The sequence below is a fragment of the Lepidochelys kempii genome, chromosome 4 (assembly GCF_965140265.1).
Source record: "Lepidochelys kempii isolate rLepKem1 chromosome 4, rLepKem1.hap2, whole genome shotgun sequence".
Taxonomy (NCBI): domain Eukaryota; kingdom Metazoa; phylum Chordata; order Testudines; family Cheloniidae; genus Lepidochelys; species Lepidochelys kempii.
The window spans coordinates 114,208,970-114,226,476 of record NC_133259.1 but is presented as its reverse complement, the minus strand read 5'-3'; the positions used below and the strand labels follow the sequence as shown (position 1 = coordinate 114,226,476).

General features: G+C 42.1%; 1 protein-coding gene across 1 annotated transcript in view; it reads right to left on the bottom strand.

Moving 5' to 3' along the window:
- Positions 1-16,903, bottom strand: part of SLC2A9 (solute carrier family 2 member 9) — a 207,451-nt gene extending 190,548 nt beyond the window's left edge. The window contains exon 1 of the mRNA XM_073342503.1: positions 16,741-16,903. The gene's annotated coding sequence lies outside the window, so the exon portion shown is untranslated. The remainder of the gene's footprint in view (positions 1-16,740) is intronic.
- Positions 16,904-17,507: the final 604 nt, after the last annotated feature.

The following is a 17,507-nucleotide window of genomic DNA, read 5'->3' as shown; positions in this document are numbered from 1 at the left end:
GTTTTGTTTTTTGAGAAATGAAAATATTTCATTTTGGGAAGGGGGGGGGTGTATGTGTTTTATCCACTCTTTTCTTTCCCTGGGGTGGAAGTGGGTAGGTAGGGGAGAGAAAAAGCCAAAATCGATTTTGATATGACTTAGCAGCCTCTTGCATAAATGGGGAGATTATATATCTAAAGCTGAAGTGAATGTTTTCTATTAAAGGCAAAATAAGAATTCGCACTTCATTGAAAAAAAACTGACACAGATTTGGCCACCTCTAACCTTATAAATGTCTTCATTTCAGTAATTAATTTGTTTAGATACTCCTGCAAAGCTATTTCTGCTACGTTAACATATCCGTATTTCCATCTTCCTCAGTCTTTTTGCACAGGGAAGGGCAGTTGTAGTTTACCTATCCAGGTTTTTATCCAATGTTTATCACCAGAGTAAGCAACCTAGCGCCTTACAAAAATAGTTAATTAAAAAAAAACAGATGAATGGTCTAATTTAATTTTTTCCCTCTCTACATCTTATGAGGTACTGAAGATTATGGGTCTTTGGTTGCTGTCTTGTTTTTTTTAACCTTAATTTTTAAAATTCTTTCTTCTTCCTCCCCTGGCCAACTAGTCCTCTCCTCTCTTCCTTCTGGTCTTCTCTCCTGGTCCCTCTCCTCTTTTTTGCTTTGGTGTTTTTAGTTGGATCTGCTGAAGTAGTGTGTTTTGCCCTTTGCTCTGAAAGTCATGAGACGGTGGTTATTCTGATTGCTGGCAGCAATGAGGTCCAAAGCCTTGGTCCTTTTACTGAGAAGGTTCGATCTCTCCCACTTTCACAAGCTTTGTTCCTGAGATCGACAGCTTCAGAAATCCCCAGGAATACAGCAACTGTGGAAGACAGTAATGGGGGATACTTTGGTGCAAGTGCAGTCCAGTGGAAGGGCTTGGGCCTCTGACTAAGACTTACAACTTGACCTGCTAATCTATGGGGAGCCACTGTGCAGAGTAGACTATTGGAGTGATGTTCTTGAAGCTGATGATGTTGAGAATTCAGGCTGTATTCTGAACTAACTGAAGCTTCTAAAAAGGTCTGTGAACTGCTACATAGGCATAGCAAATTGCTGTAACCCAGAACATGAAGGCATAGATCATTGTGGCCAGGTTTTCATTTGATAGAATGGGGCTGCATCCTATAGCCAATTACAGAGGGAAAAGCAGGATGTTTTGGGTTTTGTTTTTTGCAGCTGTAATTATTTGAGCATCCAGTAGCAGTGTAGAATTAAAAAAGGACCCCCAGGAGTCCAGAATAGCAAGGAAGGAAGGAAAGACACCTGGGGCAAATTACATTTTCTGTTATATCTGAGCAACCCAATTGAGTCTCCAGTGTAAATAACTTAAAAATACCTCGCTCTAATAGAGCTTTTTATCAATAGATCTCCAATTCACAGTCTTTAATATATTAATCTTTCCTACACCTCTCTGGGGAAGGGAAGTCTCATTATTCCCATTTTATAAAAGAGGAACAAGGCACAGAGGCTCAGACTTACCAAAGGTCACATGGGAAGTCTGTGGAGGAGCAGGGAATTTTGAGAGTAGAATTTGGCCCTCTATTATACAGAGCGAAAGCCAATGGAAGAATCCAATGCCAAGTGTTAACACTATTCGTTGTTCACATTTAGAACTCAGTATTGGCCATCAATCTCTGGTATCGGAGATGAGCAAAATACTTCCCTGCATTTAGAGTAGGAGATGCATGTGGTAATGGTTGGCAATTGTTTACTTTTAAAATGGTTTACTTTTATATTTATATACTGCTTTATTTATGGGTGAATGTAAAGTTAAGCATGCAGTACAAATATTTGTTCTTCTCAGTTCTGGAAGAAGCAGAATCCAGAGTGAATTAAGGTTGATTTCCCTGAAATTTTGAATGAACTAAAAATACAGACTTTAGTTTCAGCTTAAAGCTTTTACACTGAATGATTAGTCATTCTTAGTGGATTTTGATTGAGTGAAAGGAAAGATACAAGACTTCCTTAGATTTCTACAGTACAGGCTAATGAATAAAGTGCATATTTTTGCACCTCAAAGAGTATTAAAGTTAAAATCTGTTAATTATTGTTTTCCCAGAAATGCAGTTAGATTTTTTTTTAAAAAAAGATGTTCCAAATATTTCACACATCTTGTTATCATTTCCTATACTTCTAATTTCCCAATTACTTCCTGGATTTGACCCCTCAGCTTGCGCCCGCCCACTTCCTGGGACCCAATTTGAGTTCCTCATCTATGGCCCCAGCAAGAGACAGGGGAGCAGCAGTATCTTGTAGTTATCTTTCTCTATTCATCAGAAGCAACAGAAGTAGTAAAGAACCACAAATAATTAGCCGAGTGTCAATGTAATTAGCCTGTTCCAGATGAATTCAGCTCTTGAATACTATAGGGATTGGCACTAACTCTCAGAATAGAAAAATAATGTTGCTAGGATGGGCCATTGGATGATATTACCCAACCTTATTGGCCTGAAGTCAATATGTCCCTGCAGCAGTCCTGCCATATTCCACCAGTAAATTTTTGCTGGCAGGATTGGCTCAAGCAAGTCTGAAGGGTTATATAAAACCATTCAATTAAGCTCAGAGCTGTAAGGCTCAAAATGTAGTAGGTGAGCTTTTTTCTGTGACATACCATACAATCCAGACTAGTGAGTAGCTGTGTCACCCCCACCCTGTAACCTAGGATGCCCTTTATAATGCTTTGCTGCTGCAGTTTCCAACCTGGACTACTCACAAACAGCCTCCAGCATGTAAGTCACTCCCAGCTCTGTGTCTGTCTGCTGTAGTTAGCCAGACACACCTTGGCTCTTACCAGCCTTTGTCTCTTCTGGTGAAGTGAATATGATAGGCAAGGAGAGAGAGATGGGTGCCTTGGGGTTGTTGTCCCTCCTTTTTATATTTTCAGTTCTCCTCCTGAAAAACATTTCCAGCTGGGAAGCAGCAGCCAAAGAGCCTGCTGGTTTTTTCACCTGTTTGAACTTCTTTTGTCTACCCCTCCTGATTGCTGACTCTGTTTAATGCTTAAATGCAAACTAAGCAGAGCACATGTTCCTTTGTTTAGGACAGATATATGTGCCAGCTTCTGTTTGGGTAGAGTTGTGGGGTTTGGAACATGTGTTAACACCCCCATAGAGAGGAATCTTATAACTTCACACTGTATTTTTTATATTTTATGCAAGATGGTTCATGTAAGGTATCATGGGAAAGATTATAATTTACTGAATGTGATTATACACTTTGTATGCATGTATCATTTCTGTATATAAAGTTAGGAATATTGACTATGTAACAATTACATCTGTATGTATACTTGGGAAATGCCCACCAGACATTAAGCAATCAGCCTTAATGGGCCATTAGAAAAAGACAATGAGTCTTCAAAGATGTGGATCTCCCATCTGCCTGGAGTTCCTTTGGACAGTATACCTCAGAAGGAGAGGACTATAGTGACTTGGTTGGAGGGCCAAGTCATGAACAGGAAGCTGCAGCTCCTGGAGTGAGAGAGGCCACAGGGTGAGAGAAGATGATGGGCGGAGAGACTGCCAGAGAAGGGTGCAGCACCCAGAAGTGACCAGAGTGACTAGGAGGATGTGCCACTTGTGGTGAGTGCACCCCAGGACTTTGTCTTTTTACAGATTGGCCCTATATTTGCCCTCTGCTAGTCCTCTGGAATCTCTCCTGTCTTCCATGAGTTTTTGAAGATAATTGCTAATGGTTCAGTCAGCTCCTTGACTAGGTGAGGATGTGTTCAGCCATGCCTTCCACTAGAGGTACCAACTGTTATTTTCATGGAGGAATGAGGTTGGGTTTAGCGTAACCAATTATGTGTAGCTAATATGAATTCTGGTGAACTACTTACTGCCTGCATTATAGCATCTAATTAGCCACACAACTGCTGCTGGGACCCATCTAATTCCAGTTTTCAGTAAGAAACAGGAAGTAAGATTGCATAGTGCCTTAAGTGCGGCAACTTCTAACTTCCTGATGACTTTTTATTCTTCATAGCACAACCCATTTCCAAAACACAGGTGAGTCGGTGGCTTCCTTTGTAAGTCCATATTCAACACCAATTACTGCACAGTAGTATTTAACCTAGTAGCTTATATGTAGAACAGGAAATAACTGTGGTTTCCATTAGCAAATGCTGATCTTTTGAATGGAGAGCCCTGTGCCTCATTCAAGAGTGACTCAGTGAAACAACTGCTTGTAAAAGTTATTAGCCTCCTGTCTATAATTAGCCAGTCGACTAAAGTTTACTTTTCTTAATATCTTTCAGACAGTCTAATTAGTCTTACAAAATATTCTGAAGTCTCTTAAGCACTATCAATACAGTGTTAATGACAAGGAAAAACACTCAGACTTCAATCTTGCAGTAGCTCCATGTAGATTCCTGCTGATTGCAATGGGATTCCCCAGAGAACTACCTGCAAAGGGCCAGTTGCACAATAAGGGCCTTATCTGACACTTTTGTTCAATAGATCTCAAAGCGCTTTCGAAAGGGGAGTTCTCAATAATATCCCTATTTTACTGATGGGGAAACTGAGGTTCAGAGACATGTTCAAGGCCATACAGTAAGTCCATGGCAATACCAAGAACAGAGCCCAAGTCTCCCAGCTTAGTCTGGTGCCCCATATATGCTTCCGAAACAACAAGTTTAGAAGGTAGATAAATAATTCACTAGATTAATATGTTTGCCCGTTTTCTGCTCTGCAAACCCAAGTTCAGGTGGTGGTTCAGGTCCTAAATAAATCTGACAGTGCCATCCTAACTCCCATTTACTAACTAAGCAGGCAGGTATCGTCAGGAATGAGAGAGCTGCTTTGCCACACTAGCCACTGCAAAGGGAACTGAATTTTCCGGGACTCACTCTGCTGGGGGTACTACTGCGAGACAAATGTATTGACAACTCTGATGATAGCTTTACATGATTCTTACCCTTTTGAACAGAGGCTAGCTGACACTTAATTTCTGTCCATGTAAATCCCAGATGTGATTGTGCAACAGGACGCTTCTTCATTTTTAGCCAAAAACAACATGAAAGAGGAATGTCAAAAAGGAGAAGTAAATTCCCTTGAAATCAAGGAATGAGTAGATAATATGTTCACACATGGGTGTGATGAATAGAAAGTTTATCTTTGAACAATGCCAAGAGGCAGAAATCACTGAGTGTAACAGGAGTCCGAAACATAGCCCATTTCCCACTTGTAGTTCTTAAAACCCCACTTTTCCCAGCAGGCACCGACATCAGCATCTTTCATGCCCCTAAGTCCTATCACAACCTGGGTCCAGCTCTCCAGTGTAGAGACATCAGCTTCTTCCCTTCACTGCTCCCCTGCCTTCAGCCCTCTCCAGCCCTATGCACGAGCTCTCCAGCTTAGAGCCAGCACACACCTCCCTCTGCTGTTCCCTGGCCTTCAGCTCTCTGGCCCTGGCCCTCTGACTTGGGGATGGCGGCCAGCAAACTCTTCTTGCTGCTGTCAGACTTCAGCCTTCTCTCAGGAACCGCTGTCAATCTCCTGGCTCTGGCAGCTCTCACCTCATACGTTTTCCCCAACTCATGAAGTCTCTCCTGCACTGAGTCCCACCTCCTCTAGGGCCCAGGTGCCCTCTTTTAAGCCCAATTCTTTGGCCAGATGAGTCACAGGTGCACTGGTCCTACTGCTCTTTAAATGTCAGTGTCACCCTGACATGACCACATCCTGAAGCTGTAAAGGACATGATCATGAGATGGAGATGATCATTACCTAGAAAGATCATGTTCACCAGTTCAGGGCCAACCCACCAAGATGAAATGGCTCCATAAAGCTAGTTACTATTTGTATTAGAGTAGCACCTAGAGACCTCAGTCAGGGATCAGGGCCCCATTGTAGCGTCACTTGTATTTAGTTTCCATTACATTCACACCTAGATGCTTAGCATATTGTTAAAAAGTCTGTATTCAAAGATGTCCCAGGTTTGGTTTGCAGTGGGGGCTTGGTCCATGACTGGGGCTTCGAGGCAGTCTGCTAGTACAAATATTAAACAACAAGAGGAACATAGAAGAGGGTGTTCAGTGCAAGCAGCAGTGCAGGACACCTCGCCAGTACACAAGAGTGCCTCTTGTACAGCTGTTTGGTGCTTATTTTGCAGTCACCAGCTATGGCATTCTAGGGTGCTGTCCAGACCAGTGAGAGACTCTCTGCAAACTCGGGTGCCTGACAATGCTTGGCTGCTCTAGCTCACACCTGGGCTACTCACAAACAGCCTTCTAGCATGCAGGTAACACCAGGAGGGTCCATGTATAACTGTTGCCTGCCAGTCACACATCAGTCACTCTGGCTTCTACCACCTTGGTTACCACTTGCAGGGTGACCCAACACACTTCCAGTCCCACATTTTCCCTCAAAACATGCGTCCTGCACTGTCCAGTCCTCTTCTGGATGGTCCAGATATGTTAGACCTGTTGCCCCTTTAAGGGGATCAATATACAACACTCTGCTACTTTTAAATAGAGTTACCCAAACAATTCACAACCCTGGACTAGTTTTAATTAAAGAATAAAATAATTTTGTTTAATGGCTTCTACTTGTACTCACTTAAAATCTCTTTGTAGTTAGTTGTAAATGGTTACAAGAGGAAAAAGATAAAATGCTTCATAAATTTAATAAACTAGATTTGGTTCAAGGTGAAATTCTTACCAACAGTTCCCAGCTACATTGTTGACCAAGTTTCAGGTCAGGATTTGTTTCCAATGTCCAAAGGCTGTTTGTTTTTGTTGTTTTTGTCTTAAGTAAAGGAAAAAGAGATGGGTCGAGGTGTTCACTTGGGGTGTTCTTGCCCTTCCCTTTTATAGTTCAGTCACCCTTTGAAATGCATTTTCCATAGGGTTACTGCAGTACATAGTAAAGACGGTGACATGGTGTCTGGTGGTGAAAGAGGTTACATGCTGTTTCTTCTCACGTCTGTTTGCTGAAATGCAGATTTTCCTTCTCTGTCTTCGCCCTCTTGCTATCTGAGCAGGGCCGTCCCTAGCTATTTTGGTGCCCTATGCAGCCCCACTGCGGAGGGGCTGTGTGGGGCCCCAGGCCTCCGGGAGCGGGGGTGCTGTGTGGGGCCCCATCCCAGGCCTCCATGGGTGGGGGGCTGGCCACTTCCTGCAGGAAGTGGAGTGACCCAGCCCCAGCCTGCTCCCCTCCCCTGACTCCCAGCTGCGTCACTGGCGAGTGCTGAGGGGCGGTTCCCCCCTCCCCCCAAGCCTGAAAGCCAGGGGAGCAGAGCAGCCTGGGGCTGGGTCTTTCCACTTCCCTCAGGAAGTGTCCAGGCCCCCCTGTTCCCAACAGAGGCCTGGGGCCAGCCCCCCCCAGAGTCCTGAGGCCCCACACAGCACCCCCACAGAGGCCTGGGGCCAGCTCCCCTTTCTCCTGCCTGCGGAGGCCTGGAGCCCCAGGCTGCTCTGCTCCGCTGGCTGCCAGGCTTGGGGGGAGGGGGGAACTATCCCCCAGCACTTGCCGGTGGCGCAGCTGGGAGCCAGGAAGCGGAGCAGGCTGGGGCCAGGTTGCTCCACTTATCACGCAGTGAGTGCAAGGTTGGGCCTGTGTGCAATCTTCAGGGGAGTGAGGGCGGGGCTGGGGCAGGGAAGGGGCAGGGCAGAGCAGGGGCGGGGGCCTGGGGAAGAGCGGGAGCAGGGGCCAGAGCAGTATGCAAAATTTCCTGGTGCCCTGTGCAGCTGCGTGCTTTGCGTATTGGTAAGGACGGCCCTGTGTCTGAGGACCCTGTTTACAATTTACATGTAAATTGAAATGTACAGCCACAGTCCTTTGTTTAGGATAGACCTGTTCAACAACTTTTCCCTAGGGAGGGCTTGTGATTTTTTTTTTGGGGGGGGGGGGAGGGGACATGTGCTAATACCATACGGGGACATTTAATAACTTTACACATAACGTTGCTACATACATCTTGATATTGACCAGCAAGTTGTTTTTCAAATGATACCTCACAAGGAATATTTTGTACAAAGATTATTACAATGATGTCTAGTGTGACTACAAGGGTGCATTTGGTCCCACGAAAACATGAAGATTTTTGCTGGAGACAGGTTTCCTAATAAGCCACCTGCCCTTCCCCACTCAGCTGCCAGGCAGTTTCAGGTGTGCATTCTTATTTAAGACTATAAAAGCAGAAACTTTTTTTTACAGACCTTCTAGATCCACATAAGACCCTCTGACAGCCCCAGATCCCCCATTTATTTGAAAAACCATCCTTTGGAAGTTGGCTGTTTGGGAGGGGAAGGAATATCTTACTTTCTCCTCTCCCCTACCACCACACAAACTGCCTCCCATCTCCTCTTTGTCCAGATAACCAAGTATTCCCAGTTGCCTACTACGTTGGCTGCATCTTAGCTTTAATGGGAGCCTCTGGCTGAGCATAGGTGGGGGTAGGGGAATGAGGACTAACAATACATCTGACTGATAAGACCAGGGGCGGGGGGGGGGGGGAATCATTTGGCATCCAAAGCAAATCTTCAGTCTTGGAAAACTTGTGAACAATGTTTATGTTTGTCTGCTTGAAAGAATTAGTCTCAGCAAAGGTGCTAAGGACGGAAGAGGCATGGAGAGCACTGCTTGACCCCCTAACGTTGGAGAGGAGAGGAAGCTGACTCTGCTGGGGAGAATGACCACTCTAGAGACTGACATTCTTTCTATCTGGCATTTACAAGCCACATATGTCACACAAACCTAGCCAAATTGTTTAAGGGGAAAAAATCTGTTTCTCCCAATGTTAAAGGCCTTTGAGAATATCTACATCGTGGTAGAGTGTACAGTCAAAATGACATGCTTTCTAAAGAGTTGTATGGCACTGTCAAGGTTCCTTCCCCACTGTGAACTCTAGGGTACAGATGTGGGGACCTGCATGAACACCTCCTAAGCTTATTTTTACCAGCTTAGGTTAAAACTTCCCCAAGGTACAAACTATTTTACCTTTTGTCCTTGTACTTTATCGCTGCCACCACCAAACGTCTAACAGATATATAACCGGGAAAGAGCCCGTTTGGGAACATCTTTCCCTCCAAAAATCCTCCCAAATCTTACACCCCCTTTCCTGGGGAAGGTTTGATAAAAATCTTCACCAATTTGCGTAGGTAAACACATACCCAAACCCTTGGATCTTAAGAACAATGAAAAAGCAATCCAGATTCTTAAAAGAAAATTTTAATAGAAGAAAAAGTAAAAAAGAATCACCTCTGTAAAATCAGGATGGTAAATACCTTACATGGTAATTAGATTCAAAACATAGAGAATCCCTCTAGGCAAAACCTTAAGTTACAAAAACACACAAAAACAGGAATATACATTCCATTCAGCACAGCTTATTTTCTCAGCCATTTAAAGAAAACGGAATCTAACGCATCTCTAGCTAGATTACTTACTAAGTTCTAAGACTCCATTCCTGTTCTGTCCCCGGCAAAAGCATCACACAGCCAGAAAGAGAGCCTTTGTTTCTCCCCCCCACCTCCAGCTTTTGAAAGTATCTTGTCTCCTCATTGGTCATTTTGGTCAGATGCCAGCAAGGTTATCCTAGCTTCTTAACCCTTTGCAGGTGAAAGGGTTTTTCCTCTGACCAGGAGGGATTTTAAAGGTGTTTACTCTTCCCTTTATATTTATGACAGACACCTTTGAGATAGGTTTCAGAGTAACAGCCGTGTTAGTCTGTATTCGCAAAAAGAAAAGGAGTACTTGTGGCACCTTAGAGTCTAACCAATTTATTTGAGCATGAGCTTTCGTAGTCCCATAAAACTCTTTGATGCACCCTACAAAATGTTAATGCTTGTCTTTATGCAGAGGCGACACAGGTGGATAGTGAGGGGACACAATTGAAAGGTTCTGTGGGGGCACATGACTACCCCACGCCTTCCACCTCCTGAAACCTGATATGTGTGTAGACAACATACACTAGCAACTTCCTCCTGCTTTCCGTCCTGTGGCTCCCTAGCCTGTTGCAGAGCTTGCAGGCATCCCTCCTGCCTGAACTATCATCAATCAATTTAGCAAGCGTTCAAAGCAAGACCCATGAGAGGGGACAATACAGTTGGGATGCCCAGTCCCCCATGTGCCACCAGGTTGGGATGGAGCTTGGGGCTGGATTGTCTGAGTTAACAAGAAGTTGGAGAATTATCAGTCACTTTTTGTTGAGGGGGGGATATGAGACCCCCCAAATTTCCTTCTCCTTGATAGGCACACTGGAGGCTGCTGCTGTTTCAATGCATCCCCAGCACAGGTGTAAAATATAACCAGAATATCTGCATTTAATTCTGTGCCCACTCACGCAATTGACCATAATATCTGATTTATTTAAAGCCTGAAAATCTGCAGTGATTTAGTAGTATAAGTTAATAAGCCAAAACGATGAAACCACTGATATACTATAATGGAAGTATAATGATATATTACAATGAATTAAAATCAGCAAAATTTTGACGTTCTTTAACATGTAACTGACACAATGCAGCCATTATGACAGGATTTTTCTGTTAAAAGGCATCTCTGTTCTAGCTATATGACAAACTGCACCAGTCTGTTTATCTTGTTACAAGCTTTATTGGAGACTTCACCCATTGCACATGACCATAACTTGATTATATCTAATTGTAAATCTCATGTCACTGTGAAGAATGCAACTTTAATTCATTTTTCACTTAGTTCAAGGGAAGGGGCAGAGAACTAGTTGTACCTGAGAGTACTAAGATGCCAGCATCTTGAAAGAAAAGGCAAAACAATCTCTAGGGTTTGGGTGGGAAACAGATTAACTGAGTAGCCTCTAATCTGGAGAGATAATGGACTCAAAGTCTCATAGGTTAATCAGTCCTGATTGTCCATATCATGAAAGTATTGCATACTTTGAAATAGCAAGTAATTGGTTAAAGATAGACCTCAGACTCATGAATTATAATGATTGAGGCACGTTGGCCACTGTCTGATTGAAGGCAATGCTAATAGAGCCTAAATCTGCATTGGTCTAAGTGCCCTCATCTTCCACTGGCTTCAGTGAAAGTTGAGGATGCTCAGCATATCAGGAGATGTTCAAGGACATGCAGGAATCAGCTTTAAGGCTCTGATTTAATAAAGAACTTTAGTATATGCTTAACATTTGCACATGCTTAAGTCAAATGTTAAGCATTTGTTTAAATGCTTGGCTGATTCAGGGCCTTAGTCTTAAGAAGAAAATTCACACAGAAATACTTCAGTTAGTTTAAAAAAAAAAAACAAGATTACATCATAAAGCTGGTGAAAGTATCATACAACAATAGGCTGAAGGTCAATTACAGTAACATGGGTAAATTCTGGGGGTTATTGGGAAATTTAGATTGTACAGTAGAACCTCAGAGTTATGAACACCTCAGGATGGGAGGTTGTTCGTAACCCTGAAATGTTCATAACTCTGAACAGGACATTATGGTTCTTTCAAAAGTTTACAGCTGAACACTGACTTAATACAGCTTTCTAACTTTACTGTGCAGAAGAAAAATGCTGCTTTTAATAATCTTAATTTAAATGAAACAAACACAGAAACAGTTTCCTTACCTTATCAGTTTTTTAAACTTTCCCTTTATTTTTCTTAGTAGTTTACATTTAACACAGTACTGTTTTCTTTGTTGGTTGTTTTTTTGTTTTGTTTTGTTTTTTTGTCTGCTGCTGTCTGGTTGCCTACTCCCAGTTCCAAATAAGGTGTGTGGTTGACCAGTCAGTTTATAACTCTGGTGTTCGTAACGCTGAGGTTCTACTGTACAGTGTTATCCCAGTATACATAGGAACATATAACACAATTTCTGCTTCAAAATTTAATAATGAAAACACAGAACATATCTCTGCTGCTGATGGATGGTGGTTGAAGCCATAAGATTTGGCATATCCCAGCTACAGATAAACTGATATTAAGCCTACAAAACAAATATAAATACTATGTGCTGACCTGTACAGGTTTTTATACTTCTCCCATCAATAGAATATCTGAACACCTTCCAGTAGAGCATATGGGGATTTGACTAATATGTCACATGTGTGGTTCATTTTTTCTCATCCTCTCCCCAGTTAAAAATAGTGTGTGCACAGTAGTGTTTTGGTTTTTTTGGTTGTCTGACTACAGTGATCTTTTCTTTCTCAGCAAAGGCAAGGTCAAAGAACTATGCCTTGCACATGGAGTGCAAGGTGTTGAGGTTGCAATAGAACTGATCAGCAAATGGTTTTCGTTGTCCCATGAAAGCTTTCACAATTTGTAAGTCCCCACCCCGCATTCTGCATCAGCGCTCCTCAATTCAGAGTAGGGTGTCGAACCTGGGCCTCCCACATCAGAGGCTACTGGCTCTTGTGGTAGGCCTCTTTCACTCTCAGATGGTGCTGTTTCTCTTTGTATAAAGGATTAAGTATTTATCGGAGCAGGGATATACGATCAAATTTATTTCCTAGCTCTCTTTTGTTTGTGTGTGGGATATAAAATAAAGTGGTGAACAGAACACATAAGGAAGAAAATTACAGCTTCTTGAGACTGCACACAGCCCAGATCAGGGATTAGAGTATTAGAACTCAAAGAACACTCCATAAACACACAAACTGATATCTTTCTTACATGACTACATTAAGGAAAGATCACAACTATATTTCCTTAGTCTTCAGATCTGTCCTCTCTCCCACATCTGATGCATATTATCTCATAAAAAGGTTTATTTGTGAAAAGTGTTTTGAAATACAGATAATTAAACAGATGAAACATTTAATGAGGCATTTGTCCCACAAGCACTGATGCAAGGCTTTTCCATTTGCAGTGTGAAATCTGTTTCAACAAGTTTTATGTCTGAATACAGAACTGATACCAGTCCTCTTCCACATGCTGCCAAACATTCTGAACTTCTGGCAAGATCATAACACGTGTAATAATGTCCTCTTCATTTGCACAAGAGTTCCAGTAAGAGTCACAATTAACAGTCCTTTTTAAAACAGTTTGGAGTTTAAAAGATTGGAATAACTTCAAATGATAGAAATTGAATCCTTGGGGGGCTTATTTATTTATTTATCTTTTTTAGCAATGCACTGAAAAGTCAACAGTATCCTCTCTCAATTTACCATTCTCAGTGTGTTCCTGAAAATATTTTCTCCACTCCTCTTAAGGTCATTTAATAAGGCCTAGCTGTGCTGACTATACTTTTAACTATAGAGACCACAAAAAGAACCTTTCTTATCTTGGATATTAAGAAAACAACTAATAATGGTAAAATGCTATTTTACCCATAGACATTGTTTTTCTCACTGGCAGATTACTCCCTCTGTCTGCATGGTGCAGTTGGATATAGTCTTGCAATTTTATAAGATGTTTTGAAAACTCCCTGGTTAAACAGATCTCCAGTATTTTTGATTCCTACTGATTATCATTATGACCAAATAGAACAACATCTTCCCAGTCTAAATTTGGTACTAGCCAAAAACCACATAGTTACACCCTAGTGTAACTCCAGGATTAGTGAAAGGGCACTGTGCCAGGGAAAAGGAAAGGATTTTTGCCATTAAAGTAGGGTAGATCACCAACGGTGTCTTGGTGGAATTATTCTACCTCACCCTATGGGCAAAGACGTTTTTTCCTTGAGTTGCTCTCCCAACGTGATTTTCCTAACCCGTATGATAGTTCCCAACTAGTCTGAAGTGGGAACCAGCAACGGAGAGGTGAGTTACATCAGATGGTTAGTAGGGAGGTAAGTCTGGTAGCAGAAGTAAGAAGTATGTACCAGATGCTGGAAATCACCTAAGGCTGGGGAAGATGACATACAGCTCCCATCTCATGTGTGGGATTGTTTTCAGAATAACAGAGGGAAGAGAAACTGACACTGGGAAGAACAATACTAATACTACTACTATTTTCAGTGATTTAACATAGAACTGGTTGGAATATTTTTGCCAAAATATGCTGTTTGATCAAAGACAAAACATTTTGTGGAGACATATTTCTTTCCACTAAACTTTTGTTAGGAACGTTTTTGGGTCTGGGACAGAGGAAAAAACAAAATAGCTAGATGATTAGGGTATTGGCCTGGGGTGTGGGTCTCATCCCAGTACTGTAACCCTCAGACTATGGAGTGACACACACACCACCCCACTCTCCTTCCCTGACACAATTCAAATATTTTTTTAAAGTGTTCAAAGGGTTTTGCTTTTGTGCCAGTGCAACTTCTCAAACCTCAGAAGTTGCCATGAGATGGAATTCTCATCCCGTGGTCAGTTCTAGTTTAATGGTTTTTAAAAATAGCGTGCTCTTTTTCTACTTGCATTACTATAATAAAAGCAACTTTTAAAATTCTAAGGTGTTATTGAATACATTTTTGCATAGAGAAACAGTGAAATGTTAACCACAACAGCTAAATACAATAGGCAACTCCACATTGGCTCTATATTGGAGGACCTCTGGTAGTTTCTAATAGGTGAGACTGGTAGGGCTATAAAAAGTTTCACAATACTTACTGTTATAAGGCCCTGTTAACTTTGCCAAACTCTGGTCACTGGGGCTAAAATTTTTGGTGGTGTCTGCCTTAAACTGTTGAATTTCACCCTAAACAGCTCAGCCATGTCTGAGAATGAGGCTAAAGAATTACTAGTGTTGATCAGATTGCACATGTGCTATTCCAACAAAGCAACTGAACGTGCTCCAGCCCAGAACTAAAGGGGGCATAGCAGGACTTCACCTGTAATAGTTGCTGGGCCAGGTTGGGACTGGGGCACTGGAACTTAGAGCAGGGTGCTTGTCTTTCCTGTGCTCTCAATGACCCTCCCCACCATCCTCCTCCCCCCACCCCCACAGCACCCAGGCAGCATGGAGGGGCAAGCTGTCTGATTCAAATGCAAGGATGACAAAATCTGAACCCAGGAGGAGAAAAGGAGTATACTGGGACAAACAGTCTGGTGAGACTGAAACTGGAGGGTGCAGTGGAGAGAAACTGAATGAGACTGGTTGGGCAAGAATACTAGAACTTAGAATCAGGGGAAAATAGGACTGTTTGGGCAAGAAGACTGGGACACAAAGCTGTGGGTGGTTGTGGGAGACTGGGAGCCAGTTGACTGGGGAAGGGGCAGGGAAGTACACTGAAATTGGATGGAGAGTTGGAAGGTCTGTCTACTAAACCACACTCCCCTCCAGAGCCTGCAATGGAACCGAAGATTCTTGAGTCTTGCCATTCCTCTGCTGTCAGCAAATATCTATGAACCCCACTGGCAAAGTGTTTCATTCACATCTAGTTCTGGTCCACAATGAAGATGCTACTGCTATTTATTATTCTATTAACTCAAGTGGCAGAGGTTCCCTAACTTTTGATTGCTCTACTGTGCAATCTTAATGTTCTTTTAACTTAGCGATTTTGTGTTTTATATATTCGGTGGAAATGCCCCTGAAGTAACGTTGGAATTAAACTGCTATGTAATGTTCTGAAATAAAAGGGCAACAAGTCAAACTGTCTCCAAGTAACCACCTGGGAATCCAATGAAAACGAAACTAGAAACGTACTTGATTCCACAGCCAGCGTACTTGATTCCACATCTAATTGTGGCAGTTAGCATTACCATAGACAAATAGTAAAGCCCTAAGATACCACCTCTAGAAAGAAGGATTGCTAAACCCCAGGAAGTCCACACTTTGAAAACAGAAGTTATATCTCTAGAAGAAACTCTTATTCTAGACAGATGAATGCCATAGATTATTTAAAAGAAATGATGTATGGAAGTCCAGCTTACTTTGCATCATTTAAGCTATTTGTTTTTATGCACTATAGAGAGGCTGTAGTGGTTATAGTTTATTTGTCTTCCTTTCCATTTAAAGATTCAGAAGAATCCTCGATATGTTTGTAAAGAAGTGAGACTTTAATTTTTACATGAAATCTTAATGTAGGGCCTAAACTATTTGATGCATTCCCTTTAAAACCAGCTGAAGTTTACATTGATACTTCTCCTGATTTTTCTTTCCCAAAACATTTTAATCCACAGTTAACTGAACCATCGGTAGCACTCATGTCAGCAGAGAATCAGATCTTACAGGGATTAGTTCTGGGATCTCTTTTATTATTGCATGCTATGTATCCCTCCAACAAACCAGATGACTTCTACTTTATTTGCTTGTCTTCCAGCTTAGTGGGAAGAAATTCTACTACTTAGCCTGTACCACTGAATTAATCTTCAGAAGCCTGACATGGATTTAGAGTGAGATCTAGTGCCCGTTAAAGCACTGGATCTGAGCCTTTGTCTACAGCAGGTGAAGAGACATCCAGGCACCATCAGTTTTTGCCACCTGGTAGCACATATCTTAAGGGCTTTTAATACCCTTGAATGCCCATAGAAACCATCTTATCCTTCCCATCCTCCCTTTACAGCTTAACTTAATTTATTAGTCAATACACAATGACACTATAAAGACACACAGAAACTTGGGCTTGGAAGGAAGGTTCAGCTCATTTTCCACCGTGGATGGGTTTTTTTTTCCTTCTAAACAAGGAGCACATGGCTATTATATAAAAATATTCTATTTTCAGACACAATTAGAAAGAGAGCATGTGATTTCTCTTTGAGAGATGCCCTTAATTTGTCCCTATGTCCATGGAAGAAAGAATTTGTTGACTCTTCACAGATCACACTGATAACAGAACATTTACTTTAGGAGGTAAATATAGAACAGACAACTCTCTGGATCATAGTATTTCTTTAAACAAAACAAACCTTTTTTAGATTGATGAGTAGAGAGGCAGCTGCAGGGTTCGAGTTGAATCCTCTGGCACATAAGGGGAGAAATGAGAAAGTGGGGAGTCTCTTCCTGTCTTCTCACACCCAACCAAGCAGCAGAACAGAAAACATTCAAGACAGCATTAGGAAAGACTCAAACTGCAAACTAAATTCCAATCAGTATATTACCTATGGACAAGGAGGTGTGTCCAGTGAGCCAGCTAACTATAATCACTAAGTAGGGCGTCCCTCTGCTCCTGCCTACAGGCTAAATGTGCAGTACAGCACATACGTCAACCCACCAAGAGGAGTCTTATCCTGGCTACTGCCTTCACACTCGTTCACGGGGCAGAGCAGGATGTAGCCCTAAGTCTTTAGAACATGAGCAGAAATAGAATGTGAATGAACAGAGCCATTTGTCATTTCCCAGAGATACTTCATTAAATATTTGGAAGCTGAAAATAAAATCAATCGGCAGGAAAGGGGTTGAAAAGAACTCAAAAACTCCATAAGCAATATTATTTAACTACTCCCCTTCTAAATAAAAATAAACGGTGTTACAAACCACTGCTACAATTACTGCATGAGAAAGTGTAGGGGCAGAATGATTACTGGAACTGAATAGGATAAGAGGAAAAAAGTCTGTTTATTTTATTACATTGACACTACCGGCCTGGTCAGATTTCCCTGTTTGTGGGTCTGCCTCACAGCAAGAAAGAAATCAAACTATACAACCGCAAAAAATTGGCTGGAGGACTCAGGGC